Source organism: Lynx rufus, unplaced genomic scaffold (genome assembly GCF_022079265.1).
Source record: "Lynx rufus isolate CCGP_SWC_20201006 ecotype Redwood Valley unplaced genomic scaffold, mLynRuf1.p SCAF_11, whole genome shotgun sequence".
NCBI lineage: Eukaryota > Metazoa > Chordata > Mammalia > Carnivora > Felidae > Lynx > Lynx rufus.
The window spans coordinates 16372012-16395953 of record NW_025814825.1 but is presented as its reverse complement, the minus strand read 5'-3'; the positions used below and the strand labels follow the sequence as shown (position 1 = coordinate 16395953).

General features: G+C 34.8%; 1 protein-coding gene and 2 non-coding genes across 4 annotated transcripts in view; 2 read left to right on the top strand and 1 right to left on the bottom strand.

The window, feature by feature from the left end:
• ADK (adenosine kinase) overlaps nucleotides 1–23942 on the bottom strand; it is a 531760-nt gene that overhangs the window by 76842 nt on the left and 430976 nt on the right. The gene's annotated exons all lie outside the window — the stretch shown is intronic.
• LOC124507366 (small nucleolar RNA U2-19) lies at nucleotides 16811–16890 on the top strand. The gene has a single exon (XR_006961014.1). It is a non-coding gene; the product is annotated as a small nucleolar RNA U2-19 (small nucleolar RNA).
• LOC124507365 (small nucleolar RNA U2-30) lies at nucleotides 17449–17518 on the top strand. The gene has a single exon (XR_006961013.1). It is a non-coding gene; the product is annotated as a small nucleolar RNA U2-30 (small nucleolar RNA).

Genomic DNA, 23942 nt, shown 5'->3' with positions numbered 1-23942 from the left:
TTGCCATAGACATATTCAGATACCTTATTGGTTGATACTTCAAGTCCTATATTGTCTGGATGAGCTCCTTCTTCATTTTGCCCTCCTTATATCTTTCCTGGGTCTTTATAGTTCAGGCTGTACTAGCAGAGTTGGGTACCAACTCTAAGCTAGTCCTAACAAGGGCAGGATATGAATCAAGAGTAGGGCATGGAATTACTTTAGACCTCCAAATGTAAGCTATCATGGTCCATCCAAGGCAAAGATTTGTTTTACCTTAGTAAGTTGTCTTCTGCCTTATCAGTCTAGATAGTCTATTTTTTAGCCCTGAGTGATTATCCTTCCTAACATTCTAGGGTCCACCTTCTAAAAACTAGATTGCTCTAACTCCAATGCATTTACTAAGGATTTTAGTGTTTGCTAGCTCCTGGCAATCTTTCCTTTCAGAAGACCAATATAGCTCCTTTTATATAAGAATAGACTTCTCTGGGGGCGCCTGGGTGGCTCAGTCGGTTAAGCATTCGACTTCGGCTCAGGTCATGATCTCCCAGTTCGTGAGTTCGAGCCCTGCATTCTATGCTAACAGCTCAGAGCCTGGAGCCTGCTTCGGAGTCTGTGCCTCCCTCTCTCTCTCTGCCCCTCCCCTGCTCATACTCTGTATCTCAAAAATAAATAAACATAAAAAAAAAAAAAGAATAGACTTCTTTGAATGATACTGATTGCCTCCTGAAAAACAGCTTTTTTCCTCTTCTCACTACCACTTCTAGCTCATGTAATATCTTGGTATGTTCATACCAGAATTGCCGAGACTGCTGTACCCTCAGAGACTGTACTTAAAATGACTTAGTGCCAGATTTCCTACCAACTCCTGTGTCCAGACACTTTGTCGCAATATCTGTCTCACCTGAGTTAAGTTTTTCCCAGTCCCTGATGGCTCTGCTTTCCTGAGTTTCCTATTTAACTGATCTGCTATGCTTCCTTCCTAGACATTAATCTAACTTACTATATAATCTACCTTATCAAAGTTTGTAAACTATAGAAACAGTACAAAAGGTCAACATCCAGAACTTTTTTGACTGGCATGATTCATCTAGAGAAAAATTATCACCCTAATAATATCTACTTAATATTTCCATTCTCCTCTGTTTAGGTAAAATTCAGAATAACTGGAAGGGAAAAGTTAGGTATGCTTTGAAGCTGAATTGAAACCACCAAATACGGGAGCGCCTGGGTGGCTCAGTCAGTTAAGCATCAACTTCAGCTCAGGTCATGATCTCACGGTGCGTGAGTTCAAGCCCTGTGTCGGGCTCTGTGCTGTCAGCTTGGAGCCTGGAGCCTGCTTCAGATTCTGTGTCTCCCTCTCTCTCTGCCCTTCCCCCGCGCGCTCTCTCTCTCTCTCTCTCTCTCTCTCTCTCAAAAATAAATAAAACATTAAAAAAAAAAAAAAAAAGAAAGAAACCACCAAATACATAGTAACACATGGAAAACGGAGCTGTAAACAGACCCCAGATTAAATGTCAGTACTGTCAATGGTGACAAATGCTTTTATGCTTTATAGATAAGCTTACAAGTAGGACGGTGGGTTGGGTTGTTGTTATCACGTGTGAAAGAAACCTAATGACCCCCATTATGATCTACTTATGCTGACATACCAACAAGCAGGTTTCTAAAAGTTTACTGCAGCTGAATGTTCACTTAAGGTTTAATATATATATTGAACATATACTAATATATCCATTTAATATATAATATAGATTTAACATATTAATATATTTAATAAATGTTATTATATATAATAACATTTTTTCCCCTAAATGGTTCTTTGTACTTATAAAACATCCAATAAAAAAAATCTAAATGTAGATATCTTTTACAGAGGAATGTGAAGATACAAATGGATAAAGTCTAAGGCTATTTCAAAATAAAGCTTTTTTGATTACCTTTTGTGTCAAATTCTCAAAGTAGCTAGAGCCGAGGCTCTTTAAATCTATACGGATTTGCTATAATGGTTTATGCTTTAAATGCTTTAGCAGATTCCAGAACAGCTGACTGTAAAACTATTTATTTGCTCATAACCAAGAACACTGTTGATCTTTCACAATAACCATGCTACGATCTGTAATTTATGGTGGAAATATAATGGTTAATCCTACTGCAAGACACAGAAAGTCAAGGCCATGGTTTACTTCCTAGAACTCATGGGCATATTCAGATTAACGAGCAGTTTAGACAGAAATATGAACCTTGCTTGGGATCTGTGTAACTGTTTCAGGGAACTACATCTTTTAGTCTAGGCCTCCACTCATTGTTCCTCATCCAATCTTCCTTAAGACCTAGATACATTCTAGATATTTAAGCTACACCTAGAAGGCATAAGACCATTTTAAAACAGTTTCATTAAAATATTAGTCACAGAAAGAACAGTGTTCAATAGAAAATTCAATGACAAAGATGTATAAGAAAAATTTTACAAAAAATCCACTTTGAATCATAGAATATAATCACATTATACAGCTTATAAATGTAGACTCTTTAGTGAAGACATATTGTTACTGCTCCTATTTTATCATTTACTTATTAAACCCTAAACCAGGAATATCTCCTGGAAATGGAGACATTTCTCTGTTATCTGCTGATTCTATATAGATTTTTAAAAATGGAGTGAATATAGTTTATTTTATTTTAAACATTATTTTGAACTTCTATTCCTAGCTTCCAGTGTTTACTATCAATATTTGTGTAATTTTATTAACAGATATACTATCTCCTAATTTAGTGCCAACTGCAAATTTTATTAATGGGTTACTTACTCTTTTTCCTTAATTTAAAGGGGAAAAAAAAGCTTAATAAAGCCAGTCTAGCAGCAATTCTTTTAGAAAGCACGTTAGTATGAAATGTCTCCATGACTGAATTCATTACCCTTTTGCATTAGTCTTTGTTTATCATCTTTAAACCAACCCAATCTTTATTAATTTTCTAAGGCATTTTCCCTAGTGCTCTTACCATGATTTATATATGGCTCTTTTTCTCTATCTACAATTTTCCTAACCCTATCAAATTTGTCTCACTCTAACCCCATGGGTTTGTTCATTACTAATACCTTTTAGAGGGATTATTGCAGCTTTTATTCCTGGCATTTAATAAAAAAAAAAAATCTTCATGTTTAGTATCTGCTGATCCCTCTGAAACAGGGCTTTATAAACAAATAGAAGTGCATTATGATAAACTGACCACAAGATGTTTCTCAGCCCAAATGATTGCTTCTCTCTCTGTATGTACTCTAAGCACTTAATCATGTACTGCCCAGCATAGCATTCAAAGGCCTATCACAACTTACCATTCATGCCTACCCACAACTCTCTCCCCAGTATTTGATATTCTCTGTGATACATCATACCTTTTATGGTCTCTTTGCTTATTGATCTTCTTATTCCATTAATTTATATTCCTTTGTAATCTCCACTTGCCAAATATGAACTATATTCTTCAAAGCCTAGTTAAGATATCACTTCCTTTGTGAAACTTTTCCCAATTTCTTGTGCCTTTTGTTCTATAAACATAGTTCATAAAAGTCGTATACTACTTTTCAAATTGTGTTAGTGGATTATGTCTCTCCTAGATTTCAAGGAATAGAGTTTTTGCCTTATTTATCTTTAAAACCACAATTCTTGACACATAGTAGGCACTCAGTAAAACCATACAGATTTGAGTTCATTTGTACTGTTACTTTACTGTTTTATCTATTTGTGTCTTGCCTCTCTGACTTGTCCTATTAGCGATTCTCAGATTTCTTTAAGTTCTATATTACCCAGCATATTCTTAGCATATGATCAAGAATCTTTGAGTTAGAAGAAATGTTAGAAATAGCACAGTCCAAAAACTCAGCCAATACAGAATTCATTTTACTAAATACCTTTGCTTAACTGTCTATAATAATAGGCATGACAATATGGACTGGTTTGCTCCCAATAGCCCAAGAATAACTAATGGCACCCACTTTCACTCTCACTCTCAAAAGTATTGAAGTTTTGTTGATAAATGTTATGGTCATCTTAATAATGGTCATCTTGATGTACTTTCTCACAAGTACTGGATAGCTGAACAATCCTAATTATTGTATCCTTTGAATTCTGAACCATGTGGATGTACTGCCTATTCATAGAACATTAAAAAAAAATTTCTCCTTTGTAAGGTAGATGAGAGTAGAGTTCTAGGACTAAATGAAATAGTTAAGAGTACAAGGAAAATTTAGGGGTGCCTGGGTGGCTCAGCTGGTTAAGTGTCTGACTTCTGATTTCAGCTCAGGTCATGATCTCGCAGTTTGTGGGTTCAAGCCCCACATTGGGCTCTGTGCTGACAGTGCAGAACCTGCTTGGGATTCTCTCTCTCTCTCTCTCTCTCTCTCTCTCTCTGCCCCTTCCTGCTTGCACTGTCTCTCACTCTCAAAGAAATAAAAATAAATGTTTAAAAATAGAAAGACTGCATTTTTAAAAAAGAGTACAGGGAAAATTTAATATAAATAAATTGAATAGGTGGCTAAGTGCAAAATGATTAATTTGACAAAAAACTAGGACATTTTCTTGAGATTTTAGATTGCTTATTAAAACAGAAAGGCACTGAACATAAGAACTTAAAATAGCTTAATAGTTTCTCTCACAGATGAATATAGGGGAAGGGAAGGAAAAATAAGATAAAAATAGAAAGGGAGGCAAACTATAAGAGATTCTTAAATACGGAGAACCAACTGAAGGCTGCTGGAGGGGAGGGGAGTGTGGGGATGGGTTAAATGGGAGATGGGCATTAAGGAGAACACTTTTTGGGATGAGCACTGGGTGTCATATGTAAGAGATAAATCACTGGGGTTCTACTCCTGAAGCCAAGAACACATTGCCTCAATAGAAGCCGAGAAAAACTAAATAAACTTGAAGGGCCAAGATAAGACAATAGGGGAAAATCCTCAGGAATAGCGGCTTCTATTTGTGCTACTTCAAGGGTCAATAAGCATCAAAAATGATGTAAGTATCTAAAGAAGTTTAATTAGGATAAACTGTCTTGGCTAAGGCTTAAAGGAGTAAGGCGAGAATTAAGTCTTCATTTAAGTATAGTTTTCAATATCCAATGAGCAACTGTTTTATTCTTTTTAACCAAAGAAAATTCTAACTTTTCAGTTATCTGAATCAGATTTTTCTGCTACACCTCCAAAGATTTTTATCTGAGCCAGAAACATGCATGCCGTGCTTCAGCCAAAATAAAATTCTGCCGCCAAGCTGTAATGCTCTGAAAAATAAATTTTGGAGTCTAATTGAATTTCAGAAGAATCACTCACTGGGTACAAACAATAATTATTCTGAAAAACATTTGGTAATATACTTCCTAGATGAATATCCATTTATAATATATTTTCAAGTGCTTTAAATTATAGAAATTGATTATTTGGAGTTTTGTAAGAAGATGGATACATTCTCTAAGAACCATTTAAGTTAATGCATACATATACATCTATAAATGTGTAGGTAAATGTAGCTATATCATCTAGATATCCATTCACATATACATAATGCATTTATAATATACATATACATACTTCCACATGAGAATGTTTTATCCAGCTCTAAAAAATTCTAACAAAAAGTCTTAAAATTGGAAATTATTTGGCTGAAGCTCTGAGAAACACAGTTAACCAAATATCTACTAGATCATACATGGATTTTTCTTGAGCCAAAAGGTCTCTGGATGTATTCCTACAAGAAGATTTATCTTACTAACATCTATTGGTATTGATCTAATGGTTAAGTATAATGAAGGAGCAGAAAGTAATCCTTTAAATATACACATTCTGAGATACACTATAAGCCAGGTTTTTCCCAACCTTGGCATTACTGGTATTTTGTGCCAGATAATTCTTTGCCATGGATGGCTGTCTTATGCATTATAGGATTGTTCTCTATCTACTAGATACCAGTTGAATCCCCCCATTCTCTACTGTCCACCCAGTGGCGACAACCAAAAGTGAGGGGAAAAAATGCTTCTAGTTGAGAATCACTGCTATAAATAAATGAGGCAATGTAATATAAAACAGATTAGACTAGATTGGGATTTAAGAGGTTCTGATCCAGGTTTTTTGGCTCTGACTTTGGGATCTTGGGTAAATTACTGAATCCAGCCATTCTCAAAGTAGGTTATGGATGGCAGTATTGCTAAATCATCTAAGAGCCTTATATGACAGATGAATCCACTTAACTTTCTTAGGCCATGAACTGGGAGATCATGAAGTGAACTGAAATCAAGACTCGGCATCTCAACTGACTGAGCAACCCAAGCACCTCTAATTTTTTTTTTATTTGAGAGAGAGAGAGCATGAGCAGGATAGAGGGGCAGAGGGAAAGAGAGAATCCCAAGCAGGCTCCACGTTCAGTGCAGAGCCCAATGCAGGACCTGATCCCATGACCCTGGGATCATGATCTGAGCCGAAATCAAGAATTGGACGCTCAACCGACTAAGCCACCCAGGAGCCCCTTTCTATTTTATAATAAAAAATATTGACTAGGGGCTTTAATTTAGACTCTAATGCCATAGCTTATGATAAACCAATTCCTATACCATAACAGTCAGAAAAGTTGCAAAATAAATAAACAGATGAAGGTATGAGAGAGCTGTCAGAGTAGCCAAGACTTGAGATAAAATTCCTGACGTAGAAAACCTTAAAGAGCTAGGCTGGTATTTTAAAAGTTGATTTTCCCTTCAGGACATTTGCAAATTCTTGGCTGGGTTAGAGGTTGAGAATCTAGGTAAAGGGCTCTTAAGAAGAGGCAGAGAAGCCAATAGAGCTTTTGACAATCTCCAGCGTTGCTGAGACAAAATTGGAGATTGGGGCTGCCAAGGCAGTAAGAAATGAGGTGCCACATTCGTGAAGAAAAGGGAACATATGAATTAAGTCTGACACTCAGGGGTCTTCTCCTTTGAGATATTTGCCAAATTTGTAATGTTACAGGACAAGAATGTAAGACACTAAGCAAAAGACCTCTACAAGGTAAAGTAGTAATTTTAGCAGTTGTATGGTGCCAACAACAACATATCAAGGAGTGTGGACCCTAGTAAATACTGCAGGATTTCAGTTGAGATTTCAGGAGAGCTATAGTATAGGAATGGAGGCAAATTAGAAGCCTTACAAAAACTGTAACCCAACCTTGAGTCAGCTCAATCCTTGATATATCTACTCTAGCTGTTTTGTATAAAAAGATAATACCATCAACAGAAATGCTATAATTTATTACAGACAATATTTAGCATTTAATGAAAAATTATCAGGCAAACAAAAATATAAGCCCCCCCCCCAAAGAAGACAAAAAACTAGACTCACAGACAACTGAGATATCATAGTATTTGGACATGAAATTTATTATTTTTTTGAACGTGTGATTAACATGTTCAAAAAAAAATGACAAGGTAGATTAACATCGTATAGAACTGGCAGCAATAAAAAAGAATCAAGTAACGTAAAAAATAAGAAATTTGACTATTGAAATAAAGAACTCAATAGATGTGTTGAAATGCAGATTGGACAAAGTAGAAGAGAGAGGACAGTCAACTAGAAGACGCATCAGTACAAATATATATGCTGCTGATTTTCCCACTGTTGTCCCAGGTAAAAACTGACAATGGGGAACAACTGATTGACTTTTAAGGGGATTCAGGTGGAATATATTTGGTGTTTAAGCTAATTTAAGTTTGTTGGTTTAATTAAGATAGACATGTCTTTGGGTTATCAGCATTAAATATAAAACTTTTATTCTGCCTAGGTTTGCTAAAGGTCAAATAAGCTCATGTTATCTCTGTTGCAACTTGTTAGCAAAAAAATGACTTAAAATAATGGTTAATTTTGTCTGTCTCAAAGTTTTCAAGGGTAATTGTTAAGATAGCTTTCAGTCTTTGGTAACCTGAAACTTAAAAGTTTTGCGTGCATGATAAATGGGATTGAATTCATTGAACATCTAGGTCTTTTTCAAATAGAATGGAATGCTAAAACATTAATTAATGAAAACAGATTTTGCTTTTGACTTCTTATTGCAGAGAAACTAAGGCTATTTTGGTCTGTTGGTAAACATGCTTTGTGCTTGAGTGGTTCATAAATTTGCCACCTAAAGAATTCTGGTGTAACAGTTCACAATTGGTTACTACTAAGTTTTCACGGGAGACTAAGGTTTCTAAGAGTTAAAATTCTGCTGAATATAATTAAGACTGATGGAAATAAGAAAAGCAACTCTGTACGTAAAAAAGTAGGAGATGTGTAAGAAAGATATAAGGAATGGAAATAGATTTTTGTGGAAGGTAAAAGAAAAAGAAAGTAATTTTGTCCTAAATGAGACTGGTTGTTTGAAGAAAAATGGCTTGGGACAAAATGCGAAGGCAAAGTAAAGTTGTAGAAATTCTTGAAGGGAAATCTTTGGAAAGGTTAGGTTGTGTGGTTAGGACAGACTAAGGTTGCAATGAATGGATTTTAAAAGTACACTGGAGGGAATGCAAACTGGTGCAGCCGCTCTGGAAAACAGTGTGGAGGTTCCTCAAAAAATTAAAAATAGATCTACCCTATGACCCAGCAATAGCACTGCTAGGAATTTACCCAAGAGATACAGGAGTACTGATGCATAGGGGCACTTGTACCCCAATGTTTACAGCAGCACTCTCAACAATAGCCAAATTATGGAACGAGCCGAAATGTCCATCAACTGATGAATGGATAAAGAAATTGTGGTTTATATACACAATGGAATACCAAGTGGCAATGAGAAAGAATGAAATATGGCCTTTTGTAGCAATGTGGATGGAACTGCAGAGTGTTACGCTAAGTGAAATAAGTCATACAGAGAAAGATACCATATGTTTTCACTCTTATGTGGATCCTGAGAAACTTAACAGAAGACCATGGGGGAGGGGAAGGAAAAAAAAAAGTTAGAGAGGGAGGGAGCCAAACCATAAGAGACTCTTAAAGACTGAGAACAATCTGAGGGTTGATGGGGGGTGGTAGGGAGAGAAGGGTGGGTGATGGGCATTGAGGAGGGCACCTGTTGGGATGAGCACTGGTTGTTGTATGGAAACCAATTTGACAATAAATTTCATATTAAAATAAAAATTAAAAAATAAATAAAAGTACACTGCTTTGAGGTTAAAATTCTGCTTTTCTTTCTGTTCAAAAGACAAAGTTTTCTTGGATTATTCTGCTCTTGATTAAAAAAATAATAATAGGGGGTGCCTGGGTGGCTCAGTTGGTTAAGCGGCCAACTTTGGTTCAGGTCATGGTCTCACAGTTCATGGGTTTGAGCCCTGCATTGGGCTCTGTGCTGACAGCTCAAAGCCTGGAGCCTGCTTTGGATTCTGTCTGTCTCTCTCTCAAAATAAATAAACATTAAAAAAAGTTATAAAAACAACAACAACAACAACAACAACAATAATAATAATAATAAGCAAAGGTTTTTTTCTCTTGTCTGCCAGGAAAACCAAAGCTTTATGTTTTAAATATTTAAGTTTATGCTTTTATTTGGTCTTTGGTTTCTTGGTTAAAACTTCTCAATGTCAAAGGAGCTAAGTTTTGGTAACAACTATATAACCCTACATATTTGCCTTTGGAATTTCCTATTGCCACCTTGGTTAAATAAATAAGATTTGTAATCCTATTTAGGATGTCCTTTATAACTTTCTAAGGTTTTAACTTCCCAGGATTTAAATTGTAATGAAGTCTTTGACCAATTAAGGCTTGCTTATTTGGTATGTTATGTTACTCTGTAAGCCCTGTCAAACAAATAATGATAAACCTTAGGCTGTACTGCTTGGGTAAATGCCAAAACTATTCTAGGGATTACATGCAATTCCTAAAATTTTAATATGTTCTGGTATAAGGTTTTCACCTAACATTCTAAGTATTTAAGTGTTCTGTGTCACAGAAATAACTGGATTACCTTGTCAATTGCATCACAATGACTCATATCACATTGTTAACCATGTCCATTTTTGAGTTCTATCATTTATAATTGTTCTGATGCTTTAGCAAAACATGTTTCATCTTTAAGGGCTTTAAGGACAAATATAGGTATTTGACATCTTTATGATTAATACTAAAATGGCTAGAAATTTCCAGAACTAAAAAGCTGCATTCAAATTGAAAAAGAATTAGTAACATGGGACTAAATGAACTGAAGAAGATAGTTATAGTTCTGTGACTTTTGTTTTGAAGTATTGCTGGATCTCTAATGTTTGCCCTTCCAGATTAAGGAAACATTCTCTTAAGATACCCATGATATACAATAATAGGATAAAGTATTCCTCTGTAAACAAACTAAAGCATTTAACTTTTCTACCTGAACCCTCTGAAATTCACAAACTCTCAACAAGTGTTCTTTCTTTCATGCCAATTACAGTTACTTGCATAAGTTCAATGAGAGTCTATTCTCCTTGTAACAGGATACCATTGGAAATACTGGTTATTTTAACAAGACTTTGACTGGAATGTTATATTTGAGAGCAACATGCATAGACTCAGATATGACTATACAACTTTAAGGAACTAAGGTTGACTTTATGAAACATGGAGCCAATCAAGCCCTTTGGAAATGTTGGCCTGATACCTTGCTTACAGAGTTCCCAGCATCCTTACCAGGTGAGTAAAGAATGTCACTTCTTAAGAAACCTCAGGATATCTTGGGGACCTGGAGAAGAGGAATTCTCCCAAATCTGTAGGTATTGCAGACATGGCTTGGCTTCTGGCCTACAGAGACTACTAAAAGTCAATCTAGAGATTCCTTACAAAAAGTGCCAGCAAAGCAATTATAAAAGATCTATATGACCAATAGCTGTTCTTGCTGTACTTATGTAAATAATTAGGCCAAGGTAAAAATTGTAGTTGTTTTACAAATCAACCAGTCTTGATTTGGCTAACTCAAAAACAGAGGTGATTCCAGAGAGAAAAACTATGCTTCAGTAACATACCTTTATGGATACTAAATCCTAGTTCTGATTGTCTTTAAATGTTTGTTGTTTGTGTAAACTGAAGAACTTGAGGTAAACTTTAGAAAAATTGTCACCATAGCATAGGTATGGACAATCTTCTTGCTTGTTATTCTGTGGCAATAATAACAGGACCCCATGGACATGATTATTTAAACAACTGGAAAATGGGATGGATTCCCCCAACAATTGTATATGAAAAGTCTTTTTTCACTGTAGTCTTATCAACAGATAAAGACTATAGTGCTTTATTAAATTATTCAATTAAGGCTGGGTTAATTCATAAATCTCTAAATATTCAAACCATATCCTTCCTAAACTTGAACTGACAGTTCCTAAAAACCCACCCCATATAAACCCAAAAGACCTGGTTTATTTAAAGGAGTTAAAGTCTAATATACCAGGGGATTTAATCCAAAATGCAAGGGCCCTAGTCATATTATGTACTCCCACAGCAGTAAAGTTATAGAGGCACTCTTCATGGGCTTCTATATCTAAAGTAAAACCCATACCTCCTTCGCGGGAAACCAAGAAGCAAACTAATGTGTCTTTCTTATTCCTGTGAACCTGTGGAAGACCTCAAACTCCTCTCATGATGGTTGTACCTTTCTTTTTCATTCTCCTTTCCTCAATTTATACTGACAATTCCTTCTTAAAATGGGTCATTCAAAAGGATCACCACAGACATTTAAATTATAAACCAGAAAAATCCATCTGATTCCTGCTGCCTGTTCCTATTCCATCTGAGGATGCTTCAAGCCTGACATCTAAAAATCTTCTCACTGGCAGCACTGACAGACACTGGGTTTGTAATTTGCTCTAACCATTAACCTATATTTTTCTTATTTCCATAAAAGTACCTCTTATTAATTACTTGATTGCTTACTGAACAGAGTCTATATGATAGCTATACACCACCTGTTATACTGTTAATACCTTCAGTGACTGTCAATAACATTACATTACTAAATACTAAAAAGAGTCAAATGCATAGAACAGTTCTACAAAATAAAATGGCATTAAATGTTTCAACTGCTGCACAAGGCAGAACCTGTGTTCTCATAAAAATAATGCTGTGCATACATTCCAGATTACCACAACAATATTTCCGGATTTCTAACTGACATGAATACTCGAATTGGTGCTTTAAACAATCCCTCTCCATCCTTTAGTGAGTGGTTTAACTCCTGGACTGGAGGGTTACTGTCAAATACCAAAGGACTTTTATTGGGGTTTCTTTATTCTCATTATGTTTTGTTGTTTTCTCCCTCGTATCTCCGCCTGGTACCAAGACTCCATCACTACAACTTCAAACCAACTAATGATACTAATGAACTCAAGGAGGTTCATATATGTTGCCCACCTTGGATTTAGCTGCCTCCACCTTTTGTAACTCCCCTATGCCTTCCCAAACTGACCAATATTAACCCATATAGGCAGGGACGTCTCTATGTCCTTACTCAGCAGGAAGATGTTACAGAAGATGAGATCTTTAACCTTCAACAACCTTAAAGATTTAAGGGTCAAAATTGTTTAGGGGCATTATGATGAGGGAGCATAGGCAGGCTGAGGGCAAAGTACAAGCTAGCACCCCTCCTTCCCAGGTGGGATATGTGTAATATTCCTCGGACCCTCCCAGCTACCCAAAAAAACCCAAGTACAAAAAACAAATGGTTAAACTGATAAGAGTCTACACCAGTTTACAAGAAAAAGGCAATCCCATCAATAGCCCGAAGTCCAGGAACTCCCTACATCTTAATGTTAATGCTTTGCTAGAGGGAAAAACAACCCAAGCTTGACAATAGGTAGGCCTCCAGTAATCTGTGAGTCTTTAGCATATGAAAATCTCTTTAGCAACCTCCCTTTTGATTTTACCTCCCCCAAGTCCACAGTATATAACCAGTCATTCTTCACAACCCCAGTGTAGCTCGCTCTTTCTGTCCATGGGTCCTGTCCCCGTGCTTTAATAAGAATCACCTTTTTGCACCAAAAACAAAACAAAACAAAATAAAACCCTCCCCACACACAAAAAAAACAAAAAAACAAAAAAACCCCACAAATATATATGCTGAAACTGGAGGAGGAAAAATGATAAAAATACAAAAAAGATCATAAATGACATATGAGACACAATAAAAAAGGCCTAAGATATGTGTAACTGGTGTCCCAACTGGAAGGAGAGGGATGCAGTATCTAAAGAGATAATGGCTGGAAAATCTCCCAAACTAATAAGAGTCATCAACCATACATTCAAAAAGTACTAAAAACCCTAGCAAGATAAATACAAGAAAAAACAAGAACCAAGTAAAAAGTTAAACTCAAAGAAAAATTCTAAAAAGCAGAGAAAATGGAAATATATCTAAAGAAGCAAGAATAAGAGTAACAAGTGACTTCTTGACAAAATAAGAGAATCCAAAGATAATAGGTCATTGTTAAAGATTCAAAGAATGTAATTTCCAATGTAGAGTTCTATACTTACTGAAAGGCAAAATAAAGAATATCTGCAAATAAAAACTAAGAGAATTCGCACAGAGTGAAATACTGAAAGAAGCTGTGTAGGCAAAAGAAAAATGATAAAATAATTCATAATTATTCAGATAAAAACATGGAAATGTAGGAAGAGAAGAAAAACAATGGAAAAAGTAAAATTTAATTGCACAAAATGATAACAGTATTTTGTCACTACAAGGCATTAATAATTAATGTGACTGACAACAATAATACAAAAGGTTGGAAGTCTTAAATGGAATTGAAATGTTCTAGGACCTACCATTGTATGAGAAGTGGCAAGCCTTATAGTTTATATTTGACTCCAATATGTCAAGCATACATTTTGTAATTTTTAGGGCGAACATCAAAAGGATATACAACTACCAAGCAAATAAAAAAGGAAATGAGAATAAAAAATACTTGATCAATCCAAACGAAGCAGGAAAGAAGAAAAAAAAAGAAGATAAACTTGTGAGACAAATAGAAAAAAAAAAGAGTAATATGTGAGATATGAATCCAATTACATGAGTAACTTATATTAAATATCAACAGATTCCAATTAAAAAGTTGCCAGAATGAATTTAAAAGATAATAAAAAGTGCATTTTGATTACAAAAAAAATCTTATATTTAGGAACATAGAAAGTTTGAAAGTAAAGGGATGGAAAAACCATGCAAACACTAAAACAACATAAAGCCTGTATAGTTATACTAATAATAGATACAAATCTCAATCATAGCAGGACACTTTAATTAATGTCTCTCAGTAACTGATAAAACAAGCAGACAAAAACTAAATAAAAATATAAATGATCTGGACCACAAACTTACCAAACTTGACCTTACTGTATATACAAAGACTATATTAAAGAATGTCAGCATATACATTGCTTTCAAATGCACAAAGAATATGGATAAAATTGACCATATGATGTGCAGTAAGACAAAATTTCAATAAATTTTGAAGAACTAAAATCATTCTGCATGTCTGACCACAATGGAATTAAACCAAAAATCAGAAACAAGAAGATAATTAGAAAATCTCCAAATATATTCTAGATATTTAAAAATTAAACAAAACTTCCTAAATTACATATGGATTAAAGAAGAAATCACAATAGGAAATGGGAAATAATTTGAACTGAATATAATGAAAAAAGACATACCAAAATTTGTAAATAAAACATGGAGAAAATAGAAGAAAGAAATAAGTATCTGAAAATTTAAAAAGTAAAAAACAAATATTCAGTAGAAAAAAATCAACAAAGGCAGAGTTGGTTATTTTATATTAAACAAATTTTTTTTATTGTTTTACTTATTTTTGAGACAGACAGCATGAGCAGAAGGGCAGAGACAGAGAGAGATACAAAATCCTTAGAAGGCTCCAGGCTCTGAGTTGTCAGCACAGAGTTCAACGCGGGGCTTGAACCCATGAACTATGAGATCATGACCTGAGCCGAAATTGGAGGTTTAACCAACTGAGCCACCCATGCACCCCTAGAGTTGGTTTTTTAAAAGACTATTAAATTGATAAACCTTGTCATGGCCATGAAAATTTGCCTCTCAGATGTGTCAGGTGGAGCTATGCTCTTAAATTCACCACTGCATTCATACTGAGGCCACATTCGCCAGGAGCACAACTGAAACAGTATGGAGACCTATTCTGGAGATACGTGGGACTCCTTTGGGCAACTTTGCTTATGGGGCAACTTTGGCTTGAGGACTCCTCTCTGGCCTTGTCAAAACTTAACCATATTGTAATCTATGCCTCTTCCTGCCCAACCTTCCTTCACTGCAACACAGGGGTCAGACCTGTACCACAATTTGACAGGTCTCCCTGCTTCCTCTGGCCCATAACTTATCTTGCCTTACAGGTGTTTCCTTCAATAAATCTCTTGATAATCTAACATCATCTAGGCATTTACTTCTTTGAAAATTAAAATTAAAATAAACTTCTAGGGAGAGTGATCAAGGAAAAGAGAAAGAGCATAAATTTAATTCCAAGATTAAGAATTAAAAAGGGAATATCACTATAGATCTGCCAGTATTTAAGAAGATGAGAGAATATTATAAATAATTTTATGTTGGATGAAAGAGACAAATTCCAAGAAAAATACAACTTTACAAAACTAACATAGGACGACTGGGTGGCTCAGTCTGTTAAGCGTCTGACTTTGGCTCAGATCATGATCTTGCGTTGAACAAGTTTGAGCCCTGCATGGGGGCTCTGTGCTGACAACTCAGAGCCCAGAGCCTGTTTCAGATTCTGTGTCTCCCTCTCTCTCTGCCACTCTCCCACTTATGCCCTGTCTCTCTCTCGAAAATAAATAAAAACATTAAAAAAAAATTTTTTTTAAAAACCTGACATAGAAAGAAAAAGAAAAAAATGAACATTCCTATTCAATTAAAAGAATCTGTAATGAAAAACCATCCAACGAACTATTCTCTTGATATTCCCTGATATTTTGATGGGTGAGCTTGTTTAAATTTTTACATGAAAACAACCTCAAGCTTATAAAACTCTCCCAGAACAGAAAAAGGGTACTTCCTAATTCACTTAATAAGGTCATCATAATGTTCATACCTAAACTAACAATGATGTTACAAGAAAGGAAAATATGAAACAAACTCTTTCATAACAACACTGCAAAAATCTAAGAAAAATATAATCAGATCAAATCTGATGATATATTAAAGGAACACCATGACTATATTGGGATTATCCCAAGAATGCAAAGATGGTTTACCATTCCAAAATCAAGCTGTGATTCACACATTAAAAAGGGGGGGCGGGAGGGGAAGAAAAATTATACAGTAATGTTTAAGAGATGCAGAAAAGTTATTTGATAAAATTCAACATCCTTTCATGACTAAAAATATCTTACCATCATCAAAAACAAAATTCTTTGCAAACTATTAATGAAAGGAAACTTCCTTAATCTGTTAAAGAGTATTTGTAAAGAGACTACCACAAACTGCATCCTTTTTGATGAAATACTGAAGCCTTCCCACAGGAGACTGGAATAAGACAAAGGTACTCACTACAACCATTTCAACTGTACTCATATTCCTTGTGCTTCACTGTGCTGATAGTGCAGTAAGAAAAAATTAATAAAATAAATACCAAGATTGGGAAAGAAGTGAAATTGTCATTATTCACAAATGATATCATCATATACATAGAAAATCCAAAAGAATCAACAGACTTATTACAATTAATAAATGAAAACAATGTCATTATAAAAAATTTATATACCAGTAAAACACAAACAGAAACTGAAATCTAAAAAGATGCCATTTACAAATGGATAGCATCATTCCGAGATCTGCTCTTTACCGAAATGGATCAATGATGAGAATAGATAAATCGAAGCATCAGAAGACTTTCCAGTGTCTCTGATGCGTGATCTCTGTATTTCTCTCTCTCTTTTTTTAAGTTTATTTATGTTTGAGAAAGAGTGCTCGCAAGAGGGGAAAGGGCAGAGAGAGAGGGAGAGGGAGAATCCCAAGCAGGCTCTGTGCTACCTGAGCTGAAATCAAAAGTTGGATGCTTAACCTACTGAGCCACCCAGGTGCCCCTGATCTCTGTAGTTCTGAGGAGCAAAAGTAATTTAAAACAATAAGGGCTTGTGTCTGGAGTTGTGAGGGTGTGTGTGCATTTGTGTGTATAAAGATGACAGTAGAGGGGCTCCTGGGTGGCTCAGTTGGTTAAGCTTCTGACTCTAGGTTTTGGCTCAGGTCATGATCTCACAGTTTTGTCAGTTTGAGCTCTGCATTGGGCTCTGTGCTGACAGTGCAGAGCCTGCTTAGAATTCTCTCTCTCTCTCTCTCTCTCTCTCTCTCTGTCCTTCCCCTACTCACACAGTCTCTGTCTCTCTCAAAGTAAATTAAAAAAAAAGTGACAGTGGATAACTGAGGACTTATTGATGGAGGAATGAGATTGGAAGTAGATATGTGTGTGTATGAAAGACTAGTCAGTTCTCAGCAATGATGAAAAGGTTTTACTACTGACTTCTATAATTATGAGTGTTTTTACACTTGATCGCAGCTCAGAATTAATTAAAAAAAAGGATAGCATCAAAAATAATAAGAGGGGTGCCAGGCTGGCTCAGTCAGGAGAGCATGTGACTCTTGATCTTGGGGTTGTGAGTTCAAGCCCCATGTTGAGTGTAGAGCTTACTTAAAAAAATACAAAAAACAAATAATAGGAATCTTATAAAATCTAGGTATCTTATAAAAGTTATATATGTGAGACCATTACACTGAAAAAACTAACAGTTTGAGAAAAATTAAAGACCACCTAAATTAATAGAGACAGATACTCTTATGGATTAGAAAACACAATATTGTAAATATGTTAATTCTTTCCAAATTGATTTCTAGATCCAATATATAATTCAATTCAAAAAAATTCTAGTAAGAATTAAAAATTTCAGGGGGTTAATAATTTGATTCTAAAATTTGTGTGGAAATGCAAAGGGTCAAGAAACACCAGGACAGGCCTGAAGAACAAAGTTGGAATTCTGACATTATGAAATAAAAAGACTAATTATAAGTAATCAAGACAGTGTAAACTGGTTACAAGGATAAAGAAAACAATGGAATAGAATAGTCTAGAAGAAGACTCACAGATATCAGGTAATATGAAATGTGACAAAGGTGTTAATTTATTGCAGTAAGGGAAAGGATGTTTCTTTTAATAAATGATGGTGGGCCAACTGGTTATTCATATAGGCAATTATATTATATTATATTATATTATATTATATTATATTATATTAATAAAAATTAATTCTAATTCTAGACAGACTGTGACAAATAAAGAGTAACAAATAAAAATGAGCTAGGGATACACAAAGATTTTCTTTAAAAGAATAAGAAAAATACTACCCATAAGGGGAAAACATTATTAACTGGACTAAATTAAAATTAAGAGCTTTACTTATCAAAAGATACCATGAAGAGAATGAAAAGGCAAGTCACAAAGTGGGAGAATATATTTACAATACATTTATCTAACAAAAGACTTGTATGCAGACTGCAAAAGGAATTATAAATCAATAAGACAATCTAATGTGGGCGAAAGACTCCAATAGCAACTTTACAAAAGAAGATATCTAAATACTAATAAGCAAATGAAGAGGTGCCCCACCTCACTAAATTAAGGAAATTCCAATAAAAAACACAATGAGAAACTAGAGCATACTCACCAGAATGGCTAAAATAAAAAATGGACAGTAGAATATACTGATGAAAATATAGAAAAATAAAAGCCATTCTATATACTGGTGGTGGGCATATAAATTGGTAACACCACTTTAGAAAACTAGAAGTGAAAAACGGAACTCTTCTGTATTATAACCATAGAAGTGGTTGCATGATTGTATGCATTTGTCAAAGCACACAGAACCTTGACACCATGAGGAATGAATTGTACTTATTAAAAAAACCAGCCTAGATATGAAAGGAAACCAAGATGGAATACAAACTTTTAGAAATAAACCTAACTGTATTACAAATAAGTAATGTAACCACATTGAAGTAGATGGAATAAAAGAACTAACCCAAAGTGACTTTGGATAACAGTATTTTGACTATACTGTAGAAGGCTACAGATAAAAAGAACTGTAAACAAACACTTTAGGAAGTAAATATGTTCTTTTCTCACAAGGGTATGGGTAATTTGAAAGTACTTTAGGATGGAACAATAAGTAAATATATTTTGGATAATGAGAGCCAGAACTTCCAATGTCAGAGGAAGTTAAAAGGAATGAAAGGGTGAAGGCTAGAATGAATTCTGTTGTTAGACTGGAATCAAAGTTACCAGCAGGTTCAAACCATGTAATTTAGGTAGATAAATAGATATAGAAATAAATATAGAAGGATGAGTAGAAATAAATATAGAAGGATGCATGAGTTAATACACATACATATATTGGCAATCTGTTTGCTAAAAGGGTCCCAAAGCAATGATTCTCAATTAGTAATGAGCATATCTTGCATCCAGATCTGGGTTTCTAAATATCATTTGCTAATTAAAGGAAAGAGGGATACTTGAAAAAGTAGTTGATTCCAGGACGGAACCAGGGAAAATACAAGAAATTAGAGCATCTTATGTTGTCAAAAAGTAATATATTGCTCAAAAAAGGATATTCTTAAAAATAAAGAACTTTTTTTCATGAATATCATGTATAGACACTCTGAAAGAATGCCACTTAATTTGTTCTATTCACAACATCAGCAATGTATGCCAACAAGATCATCATTTAAAACTGGTTTGGCTGTAGTATAGATAACATTTCCAAAATGATTTATGACAATATTTTGTAGGAGTAGGAGTTGTGATGATGTGCTGACATTATTATTCTTCCAGCTGCTAAAGTTGTTTTCTTTAGAGTCTGCATTTTCTATTGCACACTTTCTGTACTTTATGTCTACAAGAATTGTAAAGCACATTGACCTTTTCTTATAATGTATAGCACTGAGTATTTTTAAAGAACATGAAAACTTAACTAGCAAATGGGGTGACAAGCTTCTTTAAGGTCTCAGGAACATGAAGACAAGCAGCTTCAGTAACCTCACGTACTTATAAGGAAATGACAAAGGGCACTATGATGAGACTACCTTAAATTATAAACTAATCAAATGAATTTGGCTCTTTAAAATAATATATGTATGGGGCGCCTGGGTGGCGCAGTCGGTTAAGCGTCCGACTTCAACCAGGTCACAATCTCGCGGTCCGTGAGTTCGAGCCCCACGTCAGGCTCTGGGCTGATGGCTCAGAGCCTGGAGCCTGTTTCCGATTCTGTGTCTCCCTCTCTCTCTGCCCCTCCCCCATTCATGCTCTGTCTCTCTCTGTCCCAAAAATAAATAAACGTTGAAAAAAAAATTAAAAAAAAAATATGTAGATTGCTAGTAATAGTAGATGAGTACATGACACTTTGTGAATTATCAAGAGAAAGAAGCATTCACCAAGGCTTGACTTATTCAAATACTAGATGTTTAGCTACTAAAAGGTTCTGTTTCTATCATCCTACAAAATCATAAACTTGGGAAACATTATCAAATCACCTAATCCAAAGGTTTCAAAGTGAGAGATGAAGGACAGACAGCATTGCTGTATTACCTAAAGGATCTTTACAACAATACACAACCCTATACTCCACTTCCCTCACACTCTACAAACCCCATTCTCATACATCTTCTCAAGGATGTATATTCTACTACTCTTCATAGGGATGTATCAAGTTGAAGTGAACATACTTCTATGAAGGCAGGGCTATATTTATCAAAAGCCCACCAGGTGATTCTGACATGGCAGCCCCTGTCTTCCACATGAAACTTTTGACCTAATCTATTTTCTTCCATTTGGCAAAAATCAAAATTCAAACAGAACAGAAAGAATTCTGAAAGTATTCAGAAAAGTCTACAATTTATTCTGGAGTGGACCTATTTCATTGTGTCACATAAGAGCAAAAGTGTGAAATGCATTATTTTCAATTTAGAATAAAAATCCTATTGCTTTTTCCAATTTTTAGTGATATATGTAGTACAGAAACCTGGAGAAATATAAACTTTCTGTAAAGACATATATGTCTGTATATGTGTATGTATTCTGTATATATGCATGTATATAAAATATTCATTTTTACTACAATTGTTAATATAATAAGGTATTGATATATGAAGATCTCATTAGTAATTGCTGTCTAGTAGGAAATAAAAATCTATAGTCTTAGTTTTTCTACAGTTTATAGACACAGGAATGACTTCCTTGACCTGACTCTTGTGCTACCTAACAGGTTCATTCAACATTTATTAAAAGGTTCAAAGTGTATAGAATCATATTTTCTTTCCTGCCTGTCATTCCTGGCTTCTTACTCTTATTACTTTCCAGTGCTCCCTGCCACCCCCACCCCAGCACTCCCCCAAAAATGGTTGGAACTCAGTTAGCCTGCAAGCAATGATACAATGGTTGATATGTGACAAAACTTCTCGGCAGATGGATATACAAAATGGAGACTCAACTGAAATAGAGGTGACCAAACAGGATGTTTAAAGACTTTAGATTCACAGACAATTTAGCAAAGAGGAATTCAAAGAACTACATGTATAAAATAACAGAAAGTGGCTTATAGACACCATATATATCTCAAAAGGAGAAACGTCTCTAGAATTAAATACCAAGAAAACTGACTTTGTTACATTATTGCTAAATGACACAAACTTAGCAGTAATCATTTAAAAATACTCCACATTGTGAGGTTTAAGGAACAATGATTCCTAATTAGTGTTTTAATAAGTGTGTTAGCACTGCCTTGTGCCATTCTGGAATGTCACTTATGGTAAATTAAGGGATACTTTCCCTCCCCATTCTCCATTAGTATTTTAATGCTAGGAGGTGGGAAAAAGCTGATCCATATTCAAAAGCAAAGGAGGAAAAACAATAACAAATTGGCATCTCTTCTGTGAATTGCCCCACAGGCCAAGCATTTTTATGTTCTTAATCATTATTAAATGACTTAACATGACACCCAGAGCCTGGCGAATGATTGCATCCTGACATGAGAACGAATTACAAATGAAATGAAAGATCAAGCCGTATTAGAGGATTGCCTCTGGGAAATGAAAATCTTTAATTCTCTTTTATTATTGACATTTATTTGGCTGCCATGAATAACAACATAGCAAAGAGATTCAGCTATGCTTGTGCACTGAATAGCTTATCCCAGGGCTCAAAACTGCATTAACATTTATCATGTTTGCTTTTGTAGCTGACACCGCTGAACAGATTCTCTATCCATCTTGTATTTATCATGCATTGCAGATATAGTGCATCCTCTAATTTAAGTTCATTTTCATATAGTATGAAGAGTAAAGATTAGCCAATGTCTTTCCTCAAATAAATTCTTGCCAGTAAGTATTCCTAAGAATGGTTTAATAGATTTCATAAAGAACAAAATGAGTTGACAAAGAAATTGAGTCACAGGAAGGGGGGGACTAATTTTAAAGATTTCAGTTTTGGGGAAATTGTATAAATTCACAATGAGGAAGACACTTGTACACTATGTATATCTAGAATATATAAAGCCTTAAAATAAATGTCTCCAGAAAGAGCAACCAAGTAGCATTTTATGAATCTAAAGGCAGTACTACAGTCCTGTAAGATAAGAAGTCTCCACGTTTTTCACTTTTCCAAGCAGTGTTCATTGCTAAGACAGGAACAGGCCACCTACTACATGAAGACAATCCAGATGGTTATTATCAATGCAGGGATATCTTTTCATGATTTATTTCTTTTCTCTCTTGCACAAATTAACAGTGTGGCTTTTTCTGTCACAACAATTAAAGATTATATGGTACCTGATGCCTTTGCTCATATAGTCCTCTTCACTCATATGACTAGATTGCTCTTCTTGCTTTAAATCCTTCCTAGAATTCAAGGCTTAGCAAGGATATCAATGTATCTTAGGAAAATTACTTAGTATCTCTGATCTTGATTGAAAATTAGTTTTTATTTTTCTGTCTTTCTGTTTTTTATACTTTTAATCACGGAAAAATTGTAAATATATACACAAGTGGAAGTAATAACAATGACCACCCCACATATACCCATCACCATTTCATTTATAACTCCACTATTTGTCACTCACTGGATTATTTTGAAATAAATATATTTTTTAAGTTTGTTTGTTTATTTATTTATTTTAGAGAAAGAGCATGTGTAAACAGGGGAGGAGCAGAGAGAGTGAGACAGAATCCCAAACAGGCTCCGTGCTGTCAGCACAAACCTCCACGTGGGTCTTGAACTCATGAACTGTGAGATCATGACCTGAGCCGAGATCAGAGTTGGATGCTCAACTGACTAAGCCACCCAGGCACCCCTGAAATAAATATTTTTTAAGTAAGCGTTTGAATCTTGTTTTTGACAATTCTAAAGTAAGAAAGTTGGAATGAATTAATTCTAAGGCCTCTTCTTACCCAAAATTGACACTCATTTCTTTTTTTGACCCTTTTCAGGCTTAAATATTAAATTCAAGAAAAATTCACTATAACATCTTTCTTTTGGCTTTATTGCTCAGTCTCCTTTCTGAGTCAATACAACCCATATAGTCTGTACCAATAATGAATAAGTGTAATTTTACTTCTTTGTATTTACATTTTTTGTGTATTAATTTTATTTCCTAGTTAGATGGTTAAGGCTTATATCTTGAATTTCTGTTTAGCAGTATATTGAAAAAACACAAAGGTAATAATTGCTACTGTTATAATAATTATTAGTTAACTGACAAGTTTTAATCTTACTGGTTCACACAGAATTAACAGGTTTATATTTGGCTTGAATAGTTTTCATCACACTGATGATATTAATCATTTTAACCAATAAAATATTTGTTTACTAGATGAAACTCCTATATCTGTAAGATAAGTGAGGTTTTCTTCTTGAAGTTTAAAACTGAGGAAGTAACTTATCTG